Source organism: Lepidochelys kempii, chromosome 1 (assembly GCF_965140265.1).
Source record: "Lepidochelys kempii isolate rLepKem1 chromosome 1, rLepKem1.hap2, whole genome shotgun sequence".
Classification (NCBI taxonomy): domain Eukaryota; kingdom Metazoa; phylum Chordata; order Testudines; family Cheloniidae; genus Lepidochelys; species Lepidochelys kempii.
In genome coordinates, this window is record NC_133256.1 from 266,565,617 (window position 1) to 266,584,003 (window position 18,387).

General features: G+C 36.9%; 1 protein-coding gene and 2 long non-coding RNA genes across 6 annotated transcripts in view; 1 reads left to right on the forward strand and 2 right to left on the reverse strand.

Moving 5' to 3' along the window:
- LOC140904998 (dynein axonemal heavy chain 12-like) overlaps positions 1-9,949 on the reverse strand; it is an 84,561-nt gene extending 74,612 nt beyond the window's left edge. For all 3 annotated transcript variants that reach the window (XR_012156696.1, XR_012156697.1, XM_073327472.1), the window contains exon 1: positions 9,820-9,949. The gene's annotated coding sequence lies outside the window, so the exon portion shown is untranslated. The remainder of the gene's footprint in view (positions 1-9,819) is intronic.
- Positions 9,950-10,035: 86 nt separating this feature from the next.
- On the forward strand, positions 10,036-17,126 carry LOC140905000 (uncharacterized). Of its 2 annotated transcripts, none has more exons than XR_012156704.1 (3): positions 10,036-10,256; positions 11,130-11,209; positions 16,701-17,126. It is a non-coding gene; the product is annotated as an uncharacterized lncRNA (long non-coding RNA). The 2 variants fall into 2 exon arrangements; XR_012156705.1 differs by having other exon boundaries at positions 10,255-10,322.
- Positions 14,225-16,393, reverse strand: LOC140906642 (uncharacterized). The gene is made up of 3 exons (XR_012157187.1): positions 15,895-16,393; positions 15,309-15,364; positions 14,225-14,964 (listed from the first exon to the last, which is right to left on the reverse strand). It is a non-coding gene; the product is annotated as an uncharacterized lncRNA (long non-coding RNA).
- Positions 17,127-18,387: the final 1,261 nt, after the last annotated feature.

The window sequence follows — 18,387 nt, forward strand, 5'->3', positions numbered from 1 at the left end:
AGTTTAGAGCATGGATACATCTGGGTTTCCTCTGAGAATATATGTTATAACTGTATCTATTTATAAAATGCTTGTATTATAAAAGAAGAGATTTCACAATCTGTGAAAAATATTCTGACCGTGCTGGTATCTGGTGTAACTTCACAGGTTGGAAAGAGCTAATATGCCATTCTTGAAGTCATTCCATTCAACAAAGGGACAAAATACCTTTAAAATGCCTTTCACACTTTTTTTTCCTTCTGAAATTACAATTACTACACACTTTATGAGCCTGCAGCTGGTTTTAGCAAACTGGTATTTGCAGGTCTCGCATGACAGACAGCTGATGAAAGTGACAAGCAAGAGTTTTCATTCACTGCTGCTGGCAACCCACTGCCTTTCTGATCCCTTTCTATGGAAACAGAGATTGGTTGTGGGGGAATAAGGTAAAGGGTTATTTTAAAAAGTCCATATTATCAAATCAGCATCCAGCAGCTGAGTCTGAGCTCTTGTTAGCTGCCTCAGCTGGCTTCCATCATACCCTTCTGTTTCCATAGAAACCATAGCAGCAGCATTCCCAATCTCACCAGGACTGCTCTGGAGTTTGCACATTTGGTCATTTCCAGATCCAGCCTGGCCATAACCCTGGGGATGATGGCTGCTGCACTCTGTTAAAGTCTGCATTGCTGGCCTCCCCCCACAAGGGCACGCTGTGCAGACAGGAGGTCAACTAGGGATTCTTCCTCTCACTCTGCGAGCCCAGGGGGACAGGATGGTGCTCAGAACAGGGGCCACCTCTTGAGTCCTTGCCACAGCAGCTGCTCCTTCCCTTCCACTGCTCCCCACTGAGTGGCAGCAACCAACTGGAGTGAGTGACCAAGAGGGAAGAGATGGCACATTGCTCTCCTCCAAAACCGACAGCACAGGGGACAGAAATGCAATACAGTATCTTGGTGGCCAGCACGATGAAGGCAGCTGCGCTGTGGCTCCCTAAGTCAGAGCAGTAGGAAAAGGGATTTTTTAAAAACTATTGCTCCCATCCCCTGAAGAGAACAATGATCAGTCATGGAAAGAGACATAGGGACATTCACCCACTCAAGCAGTCTGATTGGCTGGCCATTCCTACGTGCTTTGTAATAGCACTTTATTATTGTAAAACATCTTTCTAAAGCACTCATTACTGTTGTATCTAGCTGCTCTACATCAGTTACCCCTAGAAAGACACTCCAGTTTAAGACACTTTTTACACAGTGAGGAGGTAGGTGCCAGTGGTCAATTTTCCAGAAGAAACTGCTTTCTGAAAGGGGCTAGGGGGAGAGAGAGAGGGAGGGAGAGAGTGTACTACACTAGAGTGTGTGTTGGGGGGGGTGGGGTGCTTAAACACAGATCTTCAATCTGCTGCATTCTCCTCCAGCTGCCTTTAGAGTTGACCCAAAAATGAATATATTGTGAATGTGGAGTCTTGAGCTGACAAATATGAGTCACTGTCATTAAATCAACAACAGAGAGTGACTGCAGCAGAGTAGCTAAAGGTAAAAGGCGGCCTTATTTGCCACTCGTCCCTCCTGGGATTTCAGCAGCAGCAGTGAATACAGTAGGATGCAGAGACTACATCCCTCTGATCAACAGGAGCAGACACATTCAGTGAGATTACTGTTTTAGCCAGTGCCTCAAAATGGTTTCCTCCGCCAACCAACATCACTTCCATCTTATGTAGATTAAACTTGAGCCAATTACTCTTGGCACAGGTCGCATTTTCTCTCGGGCAGTCTGTCTTCAGGGGTTCTGCACTGTCTCTCTGTCGAAACAGAGACATTGAACGTCAAAGGGTATCATCTGCCTATTGATAACAGTGGAGTCTGTATGGCTCACAATCCTTACTAGTGTTCTTACATACAATCAATGTTGAATAAGAGGTGGCAAGAACCATCCTTGTGGGAATCCTCAGGGAAGAGGAGCAACTCTCCACCACTAATGTCTGGGAACTATTTAAAAGAAGTGAGTAAGTGATCTCTATTGTAGATTTTGCTATATTTGAGTGAAAAGTATGGAGGAATTGTCTTCTCTTTGTAGCAGAAGAGGGACTGCCTGCCTTTGAGCTGACAGACCATAGATCTTTCAATCTCTAATGTGCCAGTCCTGCGGCTGAGAGCATGCAGATGTACTGCTGTGCCATGAATAAGCTGGTGACTGGGCCCCATTCTCCACTGAAGTCAGTTGCAGAATGGGAGCCCAATCACTAGCTTAGGACTGAAAGTTGTCACCACTTGATCTGTTTATAAATTAGTATCCTATGTGAAAGTAAATTATCTTAGTCTTGCTGAGCAGAGAGGTGTCTGCATCACAATTGGCATAAGTGACACCCTGGTTGGAACATTTAGGATCAAACAGTATAAAGTCTGAATTGTCCTCGTATTTCAATGGTGGCTCCTTTGGGCCAGGTTCGAGGCATATTGTTGGGAAGAAACAGAAAAATTTACTCTGCTGCTGCCATGTCACACCTGTTCTGTGACCAGAGGACCTCAATTTTAGCACCTTTCATGAGTCCTAGAGAGGAAGGATGGTCTAGTGGTAAGGGTAAAATGGGGACAACGGTACTGCCCTACTTCACAGGAGTGTTGTTAGGATAAATGAATTAAAGATTGTGGAGCGTTCAGATACTGCAGTTATGGGGGCTATATATAAGTACCTAAGATAGACAGAGCCACTCTCTCGCTTTCTCTCAGAAACACACGTGCATGTTTTACTGGTACAGGTTCTCCTCCCTTTACTCTCAGAATAGTGCAATTTCTGAGAAGTAGATTCAAGCATTTAAAATGCCAAAAGGCATGAATAAAACATTGATTTCTTTATATTCAAGTCTATGCCCTCAGCAATGAGCACGCTGCTACAATTTTCTGCTGCTGTAGGCCCAGAGGAAGATGGCAACTGCTATTGAAGATAAAGATTATTTTGTAGAAGTGCTTCAGGAATTACGAGTGACAAATGAAAAACTGCAAACTTCTCTTACCTCTCTAGAGGAGAGGTTTGAAAGCAATACAGCCATGATCAGCACACAGGCTAAGAGAGCAAAAGAAGCTGAAGGAAATGCCTTGATGGCCTGGAGGAAAAACCACAAGATGTAAAAAAAAAAAAAAAAAAAAAAAAAGAGAGAGAGAGAGAGAGAGAGAGAGAGAGAGAGACTAGAAATTTCACCCAAACCATTTTACTAGTGTTTTCACAATTTGAATATAGAATGGCACATTGAATATGCAAATAACTGAATGCACATCAAGCACATCTATACGCATGGGGTATGAACGGGAAAGAAATTCTGATCCAAAAGACTGAATTGTGGTTGGATCTACGTTTTAAATGTGATAAATGAACTCAGTACACTGTATGGGGAGAAATCTGATCAGATCCTTTTCAAGATCGAAAACACAGAGCAAGAGGAGGGGTGCTGCTGCTGCTGTCTGACACTAGGATCACCAGGAGGTTTGAGGCGAGACACCTGGGTATGCATAGGCTGAAGTGCAGGCAATCCTTTATGCAGGAAGAGGTGAATTTCAGTCTTAGGGCCTAAAGTATTGTAAGGAGTTTGTTTAGTTTTCACATAATCTGTTACAGATACTTTAAGGCTAAGGAATTGTGAGCTAAGCACAGATGGATTCAGGAGCTGTTAACATGAACATCTCTGGATCAAAAGAACTTACAAACGCCAGAAGGCAAATACAGTCAGAATTATTTCTTCCTTTTCTTTTGTGGACACAGCCTCAGAGCAGGCGATGTTTGAATAGTCACCAGTCATGCAGCACTTGAGAAACCATCCAGCAGGTCACTAGCCAAAACGTGTTTCCTACTCACCAACAGCACATACTGAATAAGTGGGGAATGAGAGGAAAGTTGCAGTACTGTGTTACACTGCTCGCCAACTGTGATTTTTGACTAATAAAATTATACATGTATTCAATTTATAAATCACATGGACACTAATAAGTGCCCATCCAAATCATTCTAGCAGCTTTTACCCTTAACACCCTCCCCCACAAAAAACTCAAACATTAAGTGTGAGCAGGGATGCAGATTCACCAAGGATTGTTGCCATGGAATAATAATATCTAGATCTTATATAGTAGATCTCAAAGCACTTTAAAAAGGAGGTTAGTGTCATTATTGCCATTTCAGAGATGGGGGAACCAAGGCACAGAGAGCCAAAGTGACCTGCCCAAACTCAGCCAGCAGCCTAATGGCAGAGTCACCTGATATTGGCTGGTGGAGGGGGGAGGAGAGAATGGGCAGTGAGAGGGATAAGGAAAAAAAAAAAAGAACTAGGAAGACAAAACACAAAGAACCTTGACAGTGCAACATTATAGTTTAGATTTTAAGTGCACAAAAATCATGATATTGAAAGCTATAATTATCATGGAAACTAAATTGGCTGCAGTGTGTGTGTGTGTGTGTGTAAAAACACACAGAAATGACATTAAAAGAATATTACCAAGGGCAGTCAAGCATTCAAGATAGGAAATGCCAGAATGAAGGGTGCCTGTGCAACCTTAGTCCCGCCCCCTTGTATGTATGCATTATGATACGGTCTTATACCGTATGTAATCATGTCAGTATTTCCAGAAGCCCATTACCAAACTTAGTGCACAGGATAGACCTGTGCTAAATTGGTGGGGATATGGTAGGGCTATTGTACTGAAGGATATTTTAAACAGAGGACCTTGAGAGTAGGGTTTTGTTCTGGAGAATGGAGGAGCAGTGTAATAGCAGCGGGCCTGGCTTTGAAGCCAAATCAAATCCAGCACCCATGCTAGTGAAGGGGCAAGGATCTACAGCAAGCAAGAAGAGAGCGGGATAGGAACCAGACTGGTGATGCTGTAGCCATACAGCCATACAATACATCTTTATTACCAACCTGTGCCAAGTTCAAGCATTTATCTACATGTGACATACCAATCACTTGAGCCACCCAATCCTCTGCAAAAATATCCTATTACAGTGTAAAAGAATCCAGGCCGGAAATTACCATGTTCCAGTAAGTTTTAGGAGAAATTTGTTTCACACAAGTTTTTTATTTTTCTTACAGAGAAGTTAACTTTCTGTTATGGAACTTACTCAGGGGAGGAGTCTAAAGAACAGGCAATCACCCAATAGCACATGTATGTGTCATAGGATAAATATGAACTACACTACGTAACTGACAATTTTCAGTAAGATTATTTTGTTATGATTTGTATATTCTTAAATTTCTCTTCTAAAAATACAGACTCAGAGTCAGATTTTCAAAGGAGAGCACAATGGGTGTATCAAAAAAAAATCCATGTGTCTAAGCTAAAGGTTATATACATTTGCAAGTGCCTACCTGTTTACATATATAACTAGATGATTTGAAAAAGCAAATACAGGTTTCTACAGTGCTGCACCCAGATTTCAAAATCTGACCCTTAATATACCAGTTAATCTAGTCAGAGAGAGAAAAGAACAATGATTAACTGTATTAACAGAGCAGCACTGATTTTATGAGGTTTTAAAAATATTTCCAATTTTCCTGCAACTATCTGCACCTTTGAAACATACCTTAATTACATTATATTTCCAAAGTAGAAAGTCAGTATATTGCTACAGATATTAAAACCATACACCAAATAAATATGACCTGGTTCATAAGCTCAAGGGAGTCCCAAGCACAGAAATCAAAATTCTTGCTGTGGACCAGTGGAAGATGAGTCAGTGGTGAAAATGATGCACTCAGTCTCCAACGGAAGCGTGACAACTGAAACACTTAAACAGCATCTCCTCTGATTAATCAATACTGCTGTATTTGGCATCAGTTAAGAAAGAAGATAAAAGTGTAAAGTGGAGGAATTCTAAGTAGAAATCTAGAAGTTTGAATCAGTGGTATCAATGAATACTTGTATTTAAGTGACACTGCAGAATTACAGTTATAATAAAAGTTGCAGAATAAAAATATGAGTAAGGATATACTGTGGGGCCTGATGCTGCAAATCTTATTCCTGTGAGTCATGGTAACCCACAAGAGGAGTCCAGTTGACACACAACTTGGTTTGGGTGTGGTCACAAATACACATCAGAAGCATTCAGTGGAACTATTCTAATCTCTGTTAAATTGCAGTGGACGAGTGAAATACAAATTTTACATACATCTAATAAACTTGCTGTATTTTTCTTTTTTGAAAAAACAATGTATGAATACTGTAATACCAATGTGGGCAAACTGTAAACTAGAAAGGATGATGTTCTCATTCCTGTTTTGAAGATGAGAATATTACAGATTAGTTATTTAAACTATGTTTTTACATTACATTCTGCTTTTATTACATCTTAAGTGAAAGTCATCAAAATGTCATTAAGGCATTTGTGCTTGGCACTATTTGAATGTAAACATTTCAGCAAGCTTGTTCTGAGCCATGCAATACTGATTTTTACAGTTATAAACATCCAATAAATGAAAACCTGAGTGTTATGATTAGACTTTGAAAAAAAAGATCAACCAGTTTATTTTCTGTCTCCTGTCTTTTACATCATCTTTAGCATTAACTACTAACACAGTGCTACTCCTAGTAAACTAACCCCAAGGAATGTCCTGCCAAATTCTACCATCAATCCAATGCTGAAAAGCAGCTCAATGGTGCTGTAAAGCTCCACCTTACAAATTCCATTTCTTTGGGCATTGATTCTAGTGGCAATTATTACCTGCCTAATCTATTGAAAAACTTTCTGCCATTGCAGTTAATTCTTATTTGAAGTGCTGAGATTAGGAAGACTAAATAATAGTTTCATGTGTTCAAACAAAACACTAACCCCTATTCTATTCTGTTTCTGAAAACAATTAAGCTACATGAGAAAAACATGCATCAGATCTTAGTAACATGAAAAGATCAGCATGCACTACTTTTGTTTTAAAAACAATATTTTAAAGACAATAAACAGAAATTCTCAAATTGTTTGGGGAATTAATTTTGTTCTATCCAAGTAGCATCTCTTTGGGCCATCGTCAGGGCTGCTGAGAGGAGGCGAAAGGGGGATAACTGTAACGGGGTCCCAAGCTCACCCCCCCAACATGTTTAATGTCTGTGTAAATAAAGTGAAATGGCAGGGCATGGGGCCCCAGTGATCCTAATGTACCGGGCCCCAAATTTCTATCAACGGGTTGTAGTTTAGCCATTATTTTTTTCTTACACTTCTTATACAAGCTGGATTTTTTTAAAAAAGAGTAATGACTTTCTTCAGAAATTCTTACTTTAAGCTATTACATGAAGAAAGAGAGGAAAAGCCTCAAACCCACTTTCAGCTTAAAAATGTGTAATTACTGATTAGGTTTCCCTTTCTTTAACAATGTCAGCTACCAGGTACAACACTTAATTTGTCTCATCTCCCCCCCTCATAGTAGTAACCTGTGGTAGCCAATTTAGTACAAAAATTATTAACTCATTATTGAAGAAAAGTACTATGAAGCATTATTCTGTATTTGAAGTATGCTAAAAACAGAAAATGATTTTGCCGCTGCTAATCTGGGATCATTATCACATTAGCCTAGCATGCAGACGCCAAATGACAAATCAAACCAGTAATTTTAATATAAGAAACGTTTTACTACTCCTCTCCTAAAACCCACTCTGCATTCAATAACCTCTTAATCACAGTAGTTTCTTTTGAAAGAGATTCTGTAATACATGAAGGTGCAAGCACCATTAACTATCACACAAGGAGAACATTTCTGGTAGTAACAAAAATCTGATACTCTTTGAATTCAAGGTACTTGCCTCAAACTGAAACTGGGAATTTCCCTGAGCTAAGTCACAGTTTGTTTGACTGCATGTACTTTAAGAGTTAGTGATAATGAAGTGGCAGACAAACACTATCAGAGAAAGCACTTCTGACTTTTTACTATCCCTACAGAATAAATACATTCAGAATCTATCCATTATATATTCAGATAGGGAAATGGAATGCTAGCCTTTCATTGTCAATCTACATAGAGTCTCATCATCAGATAGCACAAATGAAATGCTAATGTAAGAAGATGAATGCCAATTTCCTTCACTTTGCTCCAAGTTTCAGTGGCTCTCTACAATAAAAGATAGCTGTTTGTGGAGACTGGCTTGTTCCATACCATTAACTCAGAACAAAACATATTTTTAGTGGGACAGCAGTGTTTACTTGTAAGAACTGATGAATTGTATGCCACCATTTATCACTTGCAGACAAAGACATTCAGGCTCAATTTTGGACATAAATCAAGGTACATGCTCCTAAATAAAAAAGGATTGCTTAAGTCCCTAAAACTGCATAGATTGAGGTCAGATTGGCCATAGCAACCACGAATGGTACTTAGGCCTCCAGCAGGACTTAGCAACCAATAAATGAGCTTAGATCTCTTTTCATCTCCACTGGTGTGAAAGCCAAAATTAAAAAGATTAGATCACCCTGCACCCATCACAATAGGCTTCACAATGAAAAAGTCATTTCTAGCCTTTGAATCACATCAAATAAATAACATTCATCCCTTCTATAATGAACAACTTTCAAAGTAAATTGAATCTCCATAGTGCTGCTTTCCCTTGCTGCACCATATTTACATAACAATATATCACAGGAAGCTCAGAATCGGTCTTGTAAATGGGAGACTCTGAATAAAATGAATCTTTAGCACAGATTACTGTATATTCAGCTTCAAACTGCCTTCCATTTCCCTTCTTTAACCAATATATTATAGATTACAATCAATATAACAAATGCTTTAAAGCTTGCAATATGAAAGTTTATTTCAATATGGGAATTGTACGGTAAATAGATTTTCCCCCTCTCATTTGAGAATTAGTTCCAAATTCTACTTCTAAGTGCCCAAATACTATCTGGTTAATATTTGATTGAAAACAGTGGTACATTATTCCAGTTTATCACAACCTCCTCTCATGCTGTAGTTATTTCACTTTATTCTTTAAATTATTCGATCTGTTCTTTTAAACCCGCTACACAGTCTAGTATTTTAATTTTCTATTTCAACATGAAACATTGTTTTTTGTTCTTGTTCCAGTCTTTGGAACATTAGTTATTTGTAAACATTTAACAAGTGTACAATATCATTGATTGCAACTGTAATAATCTAAACAATTTTAATTAAAAAAATTCTATCAAATATTCTCGTCGTCTCATTACAGGAAAAGCATTTTTCTTATGCTCAACTTGTCCTTATTAAAATGGATCAGTATCCCATTTTCATTGCAGAGTATATAAACTACTGTTTAATGTAAAGTGTTCCAAAAGCAATATCTTAAAGTCAGAAGGTTATACCTACATTAAAAATATGCTGGAATAATTTCTGCCTTCTGCAGCAGCAGCTCATGTAGATAATACTATTTGAACTCAGCAGGCAACCTCATTAATTTATAAAGCTCTCTGACCCCAGTACAGTTAACAGTGTAAAATAATTACAAATTAGGGTTGAAGGAGCACTGTTTTAATATTGCATGGGTCCTGCCAGCAACAAAACCATTTTATTGTGTCCCTATATTTATTATGACTAAATATAATTTTACCTTACCTGAAATGAAGCTTCATGGTGAATTTTAAAAAAGTTGAACATTAGAAGAAACCTTCATTAAACAGCAACTGTAATAGCTACTACGCCAGTGAAGAAACCTTGCCTATTTTCTCCAGTCATTCTCGTAACACAAAGCACTGCAATTACTGGTATATAGGCTAGTAACAGCCTGGATACAGCAGTAAAGTAAAATATTTTAATAACAAGGCACATTTTAAATGTAACAACTTCTAAGTCCTCTAGAAGGATATAAAATACTTGAGTGATGTATAAATATTCTCTCTTACCTAAAACTTGTCAGAAGAAGAGATCCTTCTCATTGTTGTCACCTCCCGTGCCCCCTCTTGCCACCATGGAAATTGGTTCTGCTATGTTTATTGCTCTGTGCCTCAGTTACAGCTGTGACACTAATCTGCCTGCACAGACCAGCAAACGTACGTGTGTGTGTTGGGGGGGGGGAGGTGGTGAGGGGGAGAGGGAGAGAGAGAGAGAGAGAGAGAGAAGATAGCCTACTGTCTTCTAGGCTGAGAACCTAAACCTCAGGCCAAGTCAAGGCTGAATGACAATGATCAAAGCTCTGTCCTTCATCAAGAGAGAAGACAGGATTTTTTTCCTCCCAATGAAAAGTGGGACTGTCATTAGGGATTCTCACTAAGAAACCTCTAACAGAGACAGACCTTTTCCAGATTGCTAGTGCCTGCCCAGCAGTCCGTGCAGAATACAGGTAGCTATTGTTCCTGAGACAGATATGTAGCCAGCCACTCAGACTGTGACAGATCTCAACAAACCAGTGAGCCTGCCTTCACTTTAACTCTTTATTTACTAGTACTTTACTTTTTGCTGAAATACAAAGCTCTCCTTATATCCCCATGGGGAAAAATGAATTGTAAATAACCACATTTTGGTTAAGAAATGAGCTTGGTATCTTATACATAGAAATGTTCCCATTTAAACTTAAAAAATACTACCTTCACGCTGTAGCTCATGAAAGCTTATGCTCAAATAAATTTGTTAGTCTCTAAGGTGCCACAAGTCCTCCTTTTCTTTTTACCTTCAGTTCAGGCTCTCTTGTTCTGAAATCTGACTGAGCCTAATGGTTAGACATGGTATAGGAATATTAGACTCCAGTAGTAATAAAGAATTCAAATTATACCAGGTCAATAACTGATGTACTATGCTTTATGGAATGTTCATAATTTAAGGCTAAATGAAACTGTTCTGGATAATCACCGCCATGTTTTTACATGCAAATATTCTAGTTTTTAATAAAAGTGAATTGTCTAGTGACAATGTGACATAGTGCTACATGTGTTATCTTTAACATACAGAAGATTTTCCACTGGAAGTCAGCTCCCAGTTTTAATCTGGGGTGAATGTAGAAATCCCAAAAGGAAACAATGTTAGAAAGGGTTATCTAGGTAGTCATAATATTAGCCATCCTAGGCCCCCCTCCAGTTCTGTCACCTAGGTTTTCATAAACAAGTTTTAGCAAAACAAGCTTCATATAAAATAAGTTTTGAGTTTAGTTGTAAAGACAAAAATCAAGAAATAGCTCATAAATTAAGGATAATATTCTGGCTTTTATGCACCCACTTAGGCCTACAGTAGACAGTACAACAATCTGTGAACAACTACTGATTCGACATACCGGGCACCCAGTGAATGGGTTCAGGGCAGGTCAGTATTTTAGCCTTTAAACTCAATTTCCTTTTTCCTCTGTTTAAGCTGGTCTCAACTGTATTTTAAACATTGTATGAATGCACAGGTGAGTGAGTGAATACTTTGGGGGATGGGAGGGAGCTTGTTTGTTTTGTTTTTAAAAAAGGCCAAGTTAAAGTATATAAAGGGTGGGGAACAGAAAGAAAATCTTTCATACCAAGATAAAATATGAAATATAAGATGAACAATTTTTACCACTGATCATAAAAATGCAAATTAGAGATATCACTTGAAAAACATGGATTTTCAACAGGATAGAATATTGGTTGTTACTGTCTGTGGCGTAAGTACAGAGTTCTCTCATGTGTGCTCCATAAAAGTACACTGCACAAGCTTAATGAAATTTCTTTGAAAAACAGTCCGTGGTCATTTTTTAAAGGTGCAGAGTAATATTTTCTACTTGAGTGAGGATTTTATTGTGCTTCCCCATTAATGATAAGGGTCAAGTGGCCTTTTACAATTACCCCTGTCCATCAAGAAGGGAGGGGAGTGCCTTTTTAATAGGAATCAATGTCATTCATTGGAACTCGCCCTGCAGGGCAGAAAATCCTCTGCAGTGCAGGATGCATTTTACATAGCCAGGACTGTGGATTCTCATGCTCTGCTGAAGGTTTACTCCTGAATGTCTTATTTTAGTTTTTCAGAATATCAGTATATAAAGAAAATGTTGAAATAACTTACCTATGTCAACAACTGAAGTATTTGCAGGGGTACGTGAAGAATGTTTTACTGTATACATATGTTAAACATGAATATTTTCCCCATGTTAAAAAGGACATTTTATTACCAGTTTCTGAGAGTTTTAGGATGATTCCCCTTTCTATTTTATGCAAGTTTATAACAAACGAGAATTTGCCATAAGGAAGAGGTGAAAAATAACTGCTGGGGAAAGATAAAGGGCTGGCATCCTCATCTGGCGTAAATCTGTGTAGCTCCATTGACTTCAGTGGAGCTACACTGATTTACATCCAGTGCAATTCCAAAGAACAGCTCGGCTGTATGTACCATAATGTGGCAATTTCTTTTCTACACAGCGTGAGTGCTACTTCTGGGAAAAGCAAAATGAAGACCACTAACTTTGTATTGTAAAAAGAGCACTCTAAACTCCAGCTGTTTATCATATGGCAAATGTCTGAGTGTGGTCACATTCGATGTCAAGACTTGATTAGACCGTACCCAAGCACATTAGCCTTGAATATTTCATTTTGAACCAAGTCTACCATACTTCTTCCAATACTTGGGTCCTCAACAGAACAAGTCTTGCTGAATTGTTAGAGTAGGTTTTAAACAATTGCATCTTAGCTTATATAGCCATACATGTCAAAAATATCATAACTGAAAGGATGCAGGAGGGATGTGAAAAGAAAAATTTTCAGTACTGAGATATCACTGTGCTGGGTGCATTATAGAAAGATAAACTAGATATATCAGTCTACATTTCCTGCAAATACATAATGTCCATCCCATTATCCTTAATGACATTATAGGAAGAACTCTCCTCACCATGTCCATTATGGAGAGAACATTCTTTATGCTATGAGTAAAAGGGGAGAGAAGTTTCTTATGGAAGTTTTACTACACTTCCCATAAAGCCACCTTAGACACAGAGGAAGGCTCTTAATTCCAGCCAAGTCAATCACAAGCACCCAATAATATGCACTTTGCTATAAAACACAAACTCTTGGGTATCAATGAAAAGTGACATAGAGAAGGTGGAGTTTATTTATCTGTAGTAGTTTCCAATGAGAATTGTTTTTTGTAAAAGCACAAAATATGAGAAATGATGTTTAATGTGTATTTTTCTAAGTGTAAAGGGCATTCTCAATAATATACATACGGAATTAGGTATACAACGCCCATTAACAAAATCAGGAGGTATACACCTATAATTCCCTAGGCACAATGTCAATTATATACCCTCAAATATCTACATGACTTGATCTGAAAAATTTGAATTATATTTCCCAAAAGAAGACTGTAAATAAAACAGAACTCCTACTGTATATTACATAATAATCTAGTGTCTGAGAATTTTACCTGAGGACACACTGCTACAGTATTCTCTTTCAGCTAAGTCAGAGTGTTATACATTCAGACACAAAGCCACATACCAGTATCAGGTATCCATTTCCCCCCAGGGATTCAGTGTTTTAATGGTTTTATAGTAAATAGTCATGTATTAAGAAATTATTCATTCCAAATATAACAGAATAAAAAATATCAACTATATGTAGATGTTATATATGCAGAAATACATACAACATCTCAGAGCATATAACCTTAATTAACCTTTTATCTCAGTTTGTACACAAATTATGTGTAAAAAGTTAACTTTACCAGGGACATAAATACTTATGAACTTAACATTTGCTAGTAGATTGATTTGAAAAATGAATAGAAAGTATTCCCAAATGATATAATTCACATTTAACATAATGACTTTGATTTCTTAATACAAAGCAGAACTCTTACTTTTCACTTGTTTATTTTCCTTTTAAAGTTACTTGTTGCAAAACGCACACATTTGTTTAAAGTATTGGTCTTTATTATTGCAGCAAATGTTTAAAATATTAATACCAACTACAAAAATAAAATATGTAAATATTAGAGTGGAGCCAGTACCTATTTTGCTTAGCATTTGGGCAAGTACAACGTGTAGTTTAGAAAAAATGATGAATAAAAATGTGTTCAATTATATTTGTAAATGACGCTATAAAAACAGGTATTCAAGAAAAGTATCATTAAACTCATCAAAGAGACACTTCTGATATGTTACTAAGTTAATACCTTTTTTTTTAATATAACACAGGGCTGAAGATCACATAACATCTTTCGTCTGAACTGTTTTCATAGAAACATAATTAGGGTACTGAATTATCAACTAGATTTTTTGTAAAAGCAAATGTCAAAGATTAGAACTCATCAAGACTATTACAAAGCTTCTATATAACAATGTAGCACACTAGTGTCAAAGATATATTTCATCAGTTCGTATTCCTATATCAACAAATTATACATTTGATACATGATCTGTTGGTAAAAATTCATTCCAGTTGACATCCTTTTTTTAGCCTGCCAGTTTCTAGGACTTGTGACAGTGTACCCCATCTTCAAAAAACAAAGCTTTTCTTTGCAAGGTTTAGGAATCTTTACTTGCAGAAAATATATTTTACATCTTGTTCTCAGCCACAGTAAAAAACTAAATTTAAACACCTCATTCAGCATTGTGCCTAGAGCTCATATACAGCTAAGTGTTACCCCAAATAAATTGCTACAAGGAGGCTGTATTTGCAGCTTTGTTGGGTAAATGAAACAGTTTCTTTTCCGTGCACTTGCATGTCAATTCTAGTCTTATTCATTTCAATAGTTAGTCAATAAATAAATACATAACCCTAAACAGCATAAGAAAAAATAAAATTCTCCTAAAAATAATGCAAATGTGGTAGACATCAAAGGACAATATATCACTTTCCCCTCAAATATTGGATATAGTATGTTTAAGTAGTACACTACACATTATAATTTGATGATTAATTTATTACTGTCATTGACTTACAGCCAGTTTTGACCTACCGCAGTAAATGCTGTTCTATGGGAGTTGCTCATCTTGAAAGGCCATGTGTACAGTAGCAGGATGAAGGGGGAAAAAAACAAAACAGTCAGAGCTTCTCTTGTAGCTTCATTGTGCCGTATGCAGTTCTCCTCCTCTTAATCTTTTGATAAAAGTCAGAATGCAACATGATTTATTAATGTAGCAAAGGCTTTACAATTCAGAGCTAAAAATATTATTGGACTTCTCCCTAGCTAGCACTGTTTAAGGAAGTCTTTAAAAAAGCAATTTAATTTCATTCTACCAAGTCAAATTTTCTCCACTGATAATTAGTTTTCATCATATGCATAAAAAGCTACAAAGACGCCAATTTTTAGAATTTATTTTTATTACAGGAAGATTTACCAACTTTTGCAAGAAATTTTATTGTCAGTGTTTCCCCATGGCTAATCTACAAAGCTTTATTGTTAATAATATAATACTCCACAGTAGCATTCACCAATGTACCTTAAAATCAGAAAGTACTTGAGATTTTTTTCTGTACTCCCACATCAGTTATTTTTCTGTAAAATAATTTAAAATCATACCTGTTATACATTTAGTATCAATATTTTAAATTGAATCCATAGAAGTTAAAATACCCACCGTGTGTTTTGAAGACTTAAAACATGTGGTTTGACAAACATTTGTGCTTCTCTAGCCATTATCAGCATGTTTAATACTATGTTATTGAGATATACATATTAGGCTTAAATATATAATATGGGTACTTAACCCCAAACCTGTTCACTTTCATTTAGTCAAGGAGAACTATTTGTTCATAAATGCCTCAAAACACCAGGCTAGCAGTGTTTGTAAAATGTCTAAAACAGCATGGGAACACGCATACAACATGAAATACACTGGACATTAATACTGGAAAAGCAAAAATTGACAGGAAATTTGCCATACTCTTAAAAGAAGAATATGCTGTCCCCATCTCCTCCTCCTTTCCCTCCCAAAAAACTTAGGTCTTACTTGAACTAGACACATAAGGCAGAAAAGTATCCATACAAGTTTACAGCAACAAATGTAATGGTAGAGATGTACTTACCAAGAGTCTCATCCTGCTTAGACTTCAGGGTATTTTCTGTGACATGAAGAGTTTTGGATTAGAAGATTTACTGCTGTCCTCCTGTTCTTCTAATTCTTCAGTAGCAGGTACAGAGAAACCACGACTAGTACTGTTTTGAAATAAAGACCGTGGCCTGTGTAAGCCAAGATACTCTGCACTGCCTGAAGATCTCTGCAGTGCTCTTAAACTCCTCCACTGAGACAGGTATTTGTTGCTGTCTGGTGTCCAAACAGGTTCATAGTAGCAGTCACCTTCATTCTTCAGTCTTAGAGGCCCTGTGTGCTGAAAGAAGAGGGGGTTTCCTTTTCTTTAGTATTTATTTGCTTCTGGATTGGAGGAGGAAGGTCAGAGATTTTCAATTTGAGATCAAAGACAGGCATGTAATGGAAATGAAACATAAGTTTTCTGAATTGCATTCAGCTCCCTTAGTTGCTGCATTACTAAAAACCTCACAGTGTTCCTGACTCTCTAAGCCTTGAGGTCTCTGTGATTTTTTTTTTGAAAGCCACATTTTAAACAAATTAGTTTCCCCCACTTGCAGCACTGCAGTCTTTCCATTGTTGAATAGTAACTGTTTCTAAAAAGGAAGCTCTTAATAAAGCTAAGGTCAGACTGCTTAGACCTGGCATTTGCTGAGATAACAAATCAGAAATGATAGCATCATACAGATTTATGAATTTTGTGCCCCCGCAGTCACAAACATCAGACATTTACTTTATAAAGAAAGCTTTTAGATTCTTCCTGCAGTTTCCATAGTGATTTCATTTTTTTCTCTTTTATCACAGATTGGCTGAAGAGCTGCTACTCTTTGTGCTTTAAAAGACTTGTGCTACCAACTGTCGATATAAAGGTACTATAGCTAAAGCACACAAGGAATACATACCATCAAAAGTAATTGAAACGGATAAACGTTGGCAAAAAGGTTTCAGTAATTTCTCCCCCTGTTTCTGTAGAATAGTTTGGTAGAATATTACTTCATCTGAATAAATGAATGTAACTTGAGCTGTACTGCTGTTCTATTTTACCATAAACTATGATACTTCTATTAAAGTACTCGTCATACAAAAAATAATCTCTTCCCAAAAAGCTTTAATATAGCTTAGATCATGCAAAATGCCTGAGCTTGTTAGCCATAAATGAAAGCAATTTCACTTCAATTATTTTAGTCTCATCTACAGACAGTGTTTATGCCAGTGATATTTTTTCTGCCTCTTTCGTAACAGTTTATTCTCTTTAAAAGTGTTCTGTAAAAAATAATTATATTGTTTTTGGCAAAGTATGTTATGCTCTGTACTGCAAAAAATAATAACCTTACAAAACAAACATGAAGAATAGTTTCTGTTTAACTCCTTGATGTAGATGTCTCCTTCACAACACTGAACTCAATCAAGTATACAATTTTATAGTTACCTGCCCTATTAAAATGGAGTTTTAGATTATAAAATGTATATAAAGTATTTCACTACTTCTCTCTCAAATCTCATTTAACAGTAAGAGGGTACATGGTTAATTCCAGCCATAGTTTGCTCTAATCCTATGAGAATGTGTGTTCTTCTGAGTCAAAGACTGTCTAACTTCTTAGAGATACTGAATTCATATCACGAAGTGATAAATGTATTGCAAATAAACTCTTAGCACTGAAAATAATTTTCTAGTTGGCTCTAAAAATAATGAGATTGCCAATTCAGTATGAAAATAAGAAAAGTTAATGCAAAATTCATATGAACAAATATAAAAAAATAAAACATATAAAATGCAGTAACAGTAAAAACAGATGTTCTCATTTAAAAAGGGAAATACAGGCAACTTTGTTTTGCATATGTTTCAGAAAATAAATGCAAACTCAATATATTATCTAGTGATGCACTATCAAACTCCTTATTTTTAATGTCATCTATTTATGAGGCAGATTGTGCATCCAGCTTTGGTTGATGGATATTAAAATCTACTGGTGAGTATTCAAATCTATTAAACAAGCAATAACTTTGAACATAAAATATGTTAATACTTACTGCCAATACAGGTTGTTGGCATGAAGAGGGTTTTTACCACTTGATAAGTGAAACATTATATTTGAGTGGTTTCCCAACACAGATTTAGAATAGAAACAGACGATTGGTCAGATTCTGCACACTTACTTACACTGAGTAGTATCTTACTCTGCAAATGGTCACAATGAAATCAATGGGGCTACTTACAAAGTAAGGCAGCACACACTGTGAAGAAGGATGGCAGAATCTGCCCCTAACTTTATAATCATTTTCCACAGCAACCTCCATCAGGGTCATTTTGTTGACCGCTGAAGTGCTGTATGCAAATTAGTGTCAGGTGACTCTCTGGTTCTCAATATTTAGAACAACAATACTGCCATTGTTTAGGTTTCTCAGCCTCTCTTCCTAAACTATAAAATATATCCCATGCCAACACAGGTGACTAGATTCCTGTCCTTCCTGTAAGGATTTCAATTTATCA